Raw genomic sequence first — 5,345 nt, 5'->3', positions numbered from 1 at the left:
TCCGGGATCCCATATGGTCACCAGTTCTATTCTAGGCACCCCGTTTCCCATCCAGCTCCCTGCATGTGGCCTGGGAAAGCAGTCAAGGATTGCCCAAAGTATTGGGACCCTGCACCCATGTGAGAGACCCAGAAGAGCTCCTGGCTCCCAGCATCAGATTGATGCAGTGCCAGCTATTGCGGTCACTTAGTGAGTGAATCATTTGATGGAAGATCTTCCTCTTTGTCTCTCCGCCTCTCTGTATAACCGGCTTTCTGATAAAAAATAAATAATAAAAAATAAATAACAAAAAATAAATATTTTAAAAAGAAAAAAAAAATGGCTTGATTGGCAGCAATTCATAACTGTTGAACTATCAAAACCCCTTGAGCAGGACCCTCGGAGAATGCTCAGTGTCGATGACCGGGATAGGTGGGAGGCTGATTGGGGCTTCTCCCTTTATCCCCCTCTTTACCCCAGATACAGAAAAAAAGAGAACATGGAAATAATAGTCTTCCCCACTTTCCTGTAGCCTTTGAACCTGTATGCGCTAATTAACCATGTAACGATTGTAAAAAATATATATATATATATGAGAGACATATCCTTGTGGCCTCCACGAAATCAGGCAATGCGCTGACTGACACAGCCACACGGCTCCATCTGGGACCTCCCTTTGCAGCCTGTGAGGGGCCATCCCGGAGACCCCGCGCCAATGGCTGCTCAAACATCAGTCTGTCCCCCAAACAGACGCTCTCGGATTCCCCAGCCGGGGGCCCTGTGTAGACCTGGAGCAGACACCCCCTCCTTCCCTTCATGATTCGATTGTAGCACAGTGACGATGGATGATGAGGACGGGAGATGCTTACTGGACGTGATTTGTGACCCCCAGGCCCTCCATGACTTCCTGCATGGATCCAAGAAGCTCGACAGTGATGACCTCCTGGACAATGCTGGCGAGGCCCAGGGTGCCTTCTATGAAGGCCCGGGCTGCACGTGCAGGAAGTTTCCAGTAACCATCTGAACCCAGAGCCCAGGCAGCTGGCCCCCAGTGTGGACCTGGACTTCCTAGAAGATGACATCCTGGGCTCGCCAGCCACCGGAGGTGGGGCGGCAGGCAGTGGGGGTGCCGAACAGCCCTGCGACATCCTCCAGCAAAGCCTGCAGGAAGCCAACATCACCGAGCAGACCCTCGAGGTCAAGTCCGAGGCCGAGCTGGACCTGGGCCTCTTCCAGCTACCCACCCAGCAGCCAGCAGACGCTGAGGCTGGCCCTACCGGGACTGCAGGTGCTACTGCCATGGCCATGGGGCCCACGTGCTCTTCCCTGGCAGCTCTGACCTGCTGGGGCTGCAGGCCCACCCACCGTGCTGACACACCAGGCCCTGGTGCCGCCCCAGGACGTGGTCAACAAGGCCTTGAGTGTGTAGCCATTATATCTCAGTAATGTGACCCTACAGTCCATTCTGGGCCTCCAGGGCCTGCCCATTGGCAGCCCTGGGGGTGCCACAGTGGCCAAACTCGGCCTGGCGCCCATCCAAGTGGTCAGCCAGCCTGTAATGGCACTTAACCCACCCACCCCGTGACACTGGCCTTTGCTGGCTTCTCCCTACAAGAGGCTGGCCTGGTCATCCAGAAGAACCTCCCAGCCGTCATAGCCACCAGGCTCAATGGGAACTCGGTATTTGCCAATGCTGGGGCAATTAGGCCACAACTGGTGGGGCAACTTCGGAACAGCCACTGGAGGTGGCTCTGGGCCTCGGCATGGCACCACTGGTCCCAGTGCCCAATGTGATCCTGCACCATACGCCCATGCCCATCCAGCCCAAGCCAGCAGGGGCACTGCCCCCAAGCTGTACCAACTGACACCTAAGCCCTTTGCACCCGCCAGTGCCACACTCATCATCCAGGATGAGCCAGACTCACTCACAACACAGCCCAAGGCACTGCAGAACCTGACCTTCATAGCAGCTGGCAAGGCTGGCCAGAATGTGGTAAATTGTCAGGCTTCCCCATGCCTGCCTTGCAGGCCAGACTCTTCAAGCAGCCACTGACCACTGCAACTGGGGCAGTGCCACCGCAGCCTCCGGGTGCCCTGAGCAAGCCCATGAATGTGCAACTGCTGAACCAGGGCAGCTGTATCGTCATCCCTGCCCAGCACAAGCTGCCTGGACAGAACCAGTTCCTGCTGGCTGGCACCCCCACCGTCCAGCTCCCGCATCCACTCTCCTCCTTGCCAGCCAGTGTGGGTGGCCAGATCCTGGCTGTTGTGACATCTCATGCAAGTGGACAGCTCATCGCCAACCCCATCCTCACAAACCAGAACTTGGCAACTCGATCAGCCTGGGCACTATGCTGGCCCCACCCTCGGGTGCACACAGCAGTGCCACACACATCCTCTCTGTGGCGCCCATCCAGGTGGGCCAGCCCACGCTCTTCCAGATGCCCATGTTGCTGGTGGTGGGCAGCCTGCCCACACAGAGCTGGCCTACAGCTGCGGTCCACACCACCACCACCACAGTCCTGCAGGGCGTCACCCTGCCTCCTAGCCCCATGGCCATGCTCAACTCCTCCCCATCCCATGGGCTGGTGCAGCCAGCAGCTCTTCCCGCTGCTGCGGCAGCTGCCTCCTCCATCACTACCACCAAGGAGGTGTGCTCACCATGCAGCCCACCCCACCAGCACCCCCTGCAGCCAGCACGCCTCTGCCCCTGGGCCTCCAGCAGGCGCATGTACAGAAGTCCCTCCAGGCCACTGCCCCACCTCAGGTCAGCACCCTACAGCCCAGTCCAGGCCTGGCATCCAGCCCGGAGAAGATGGTCCTTGGGCAGCCACCGCCCGCAGCTACCATGGCCATCCTCACTCAGGACTCCCCACAGATGTTCCTGCCCCACACCCTGGCAGCCGCTCTGCTGAAGGGCCCAGGTTCTTTTTCGACTTCCTCGCTACCTCACCAGGCCCCACTGGGAAACAACCCCCACCCGCCCTCCCCACATCCGCCCGTGCCTCCCTCCCGACCCTCTCCCGGCCCTATTCTCAACCCCCTTCCCAGCCCCAGAGCCTGCCCCATCCCCCCTCTGAGCCCACACTGCACCCCTGTCCCCCACCCCAGGCCCCACCAACCCTGCCAGGCATCTTTGTTATCCAGAACGCACTGGGTATCCCCCAGGATGCCAGCACCCCAGCTCCCACTGTCCCCAACCCCTGCCTCCTCTGACAGCTGAGCGGCTACTGCCTCCTGCCCCCACCCCACGCTGGCCTCCACTGTGGCTTCCTCTGAGATGTCCGCCAGGGTGCCCGGCCCCATGCCATCTGACTTCCAGCTTCAGTTCCCGGCTGGCCAGGGACCCCCACAAGTCCCCCACACCCCCGCCGAGCCTCCACCTGGTCCCTGAGCCTGTAGTTCCCCTGATGCCACCCCCATGGACCGTCCAGATGGTGGCCGCCCCCTCTCCCGTCAAAGGCCCTGCTGGAGAGATTCCACCAGATACCTTCCAGAATCCTCCTCCAGCACAAAGCAGGCAGGGCCTCTGCTGCCACCCCACAGGCCCTCGCCAGCCCCATGACCTTGGTGCTGGTCAGCAGCCAGGCCCCTTCCAGAACCTCCGCCATCCCCAGCCATGCCCTTGCCCCAGCACCCATGGCCAACACAGGCCTCCCTCCTCTGCTCCCCATTTGCCGGCAGCCTCCCAGCCCTGAGTGTGACCAAGGGCCCTGTACCTTAACTACAGCTGAAGACGGCCCCCGCACTGCAACCCAGCAAGGAGGCCTGTTACCTGGAGCATTTTGCACAAACACCAAGGCTGTGTGTTGCACCCCGACTGTAAGACCACCTTCCCCTCCCTGCAGCACCTGGCACCCTACCACAAGTACCAGGGCGCCCTCCCCTCCCCCAGTGACAACCACAAGGTGGATGAGGAATTTGAGATGGTCTCCTCCCAGCTACTGAAATGCTCCCAGGCCATGCTCAGTAAGTATTGACTCTTGCTCCTGGAGGAGTCCCAGTGAGTGAGCCCCTCGGCAGAGATGGTCATGATTGACCGAATGTTCATTCAGAAGGAAAAGACCACCCTTGCCTTGGATAAACAGCTGGCCAAGGAGAAACCCAATGAGTACCTGTCTTCCTTGTGCTCTCGGGCTCCAGGTCCCCGCCTCTTCTGAGGGACATCGGCTGTTCAGTCATGGATCCACGTGGTCCTCCTCCACCAAGCTTGTGATCCAGCATGGTGGGGCTGGTGGATCGCTGTCTGTGACTTGGGCCCGGACTTCCTCCTCCCTCTCCTCCTCCTCATGCCTCCTCCCTGCAAGCCAATGAGGACGGCCCCATGCCCTCCGACAATCGCCCGCCCATCAGGACCTATGAGGCGCATGGGTCTCAAGCTCAAGATCAAACAGGAGGCTGGGCTCAGCAAGGTGGTGCAAAACACAGCGCTGGACCCCGTGCACCAGCCGTTCCCTGCGCCCCAGAGCGCCTAGCCCCACAGCACCCATCCCCGCCATCATTACTTCTGGCCGGCCAGATGAACGGCACCATGGTCCAGCTACCACCGCCAGCGCCATCCCTCACTCACAAGACCCCCTGGGCCTGCACCACCCGGCCAGCGCGCCTGCTGCTATGCAAGAGCTACTGAGATCGTGCAGCCACCAGCGCCACGCCCCTGCCCGCCAAGGTGGATGAGGCCAGAAGCGGCCTCATCCGCGAGTTGGCGTCCGTGGAGGATGAGCTGTACCAGCGGCTACTGAAGCGCACCACCGCGCTGTGCCACCCCGAGCGCGCCCATGCACAGGGTGGGGATGCGAGCTGGGAGGCCCCCATGCTGCCACCTGCCAAGCGGCGCAAGTCCCAGTCCCCAGACGTGGACCAGGCCACGACTTGAGCCACAGTCCGCAGGACAACACTCTCATGGACCACTTGCAAAGTGCCATCGACAGCATCCTGAACCTGTAGCAGGTGCCAGGCAGTCCACAGGGTGAGAGAGCACCTTGCACCTCCCCACCACCCCTGCACCGGCCTAACCACCCTCCAGCTTTAACGGTGGCCTGGGCCACCAGGACGTTGAACAGATAACTCCGGGCGGCTGGGATCGCCCATCCAATGACTCAGTTATTGCAGTCACCAGGGCCGCCTCGCAGTAATGCAGGAGTAGAGTGCGCACCTGGGGAGGGGCCAGAGGGTGACGGCCCCTCGTTCCCTCCCTCCCCACAGCCCCCGTGCCCATGCCCACCACAGCTCACACTCGCAAGGGGCCTGCAAGAGGGCACCCACAGCAGGGAGGGTCGGCCCTGCCCGCTCAGCAGCCCTAGAGGAAGCCAGAGGTGGGTGGGGATCAAGCAGGGTCCCCTCACCTCCCCGTGTCCTCCCTGTGA

General features: G+C 60.9%; 1 pseudogene; it reads left to right on the top strand.

The window, feature by feature from the left end:
* The first annotated feature begins 714 nt into the window (after nucleotides 1–714).
* LOC121148621 lies at nucleotides 715–5,114 on the top strand (annotated as a pseudogene).
* The last annotated feature ends 231 nt before the right edge of the window (nucleotides 5,115–5,345 follow it).

This window comes from Ochotona curzoniae, unplaced genomic scaffold, assembly GCF_017591425.1.
Source record: "Ochotona curzoniae isolate NIBS_2020 unplaced genomic scaffold, NIBS_Ocur_1.0 contig_1673, whole genome shotgun sequence".
Classification (NCBI taxonomy): domain Eukaryota; kingdom Metazoa; phylum Chordata; class Mammalia; order Lagomorpha; family Ochotonidae; genus Ochotona; species Ochotona curzoniae.
Note: the sequence above shows the minus strand (reverse complement) of the source record. Positions and strands in the feature narration are given on the sequence as shown.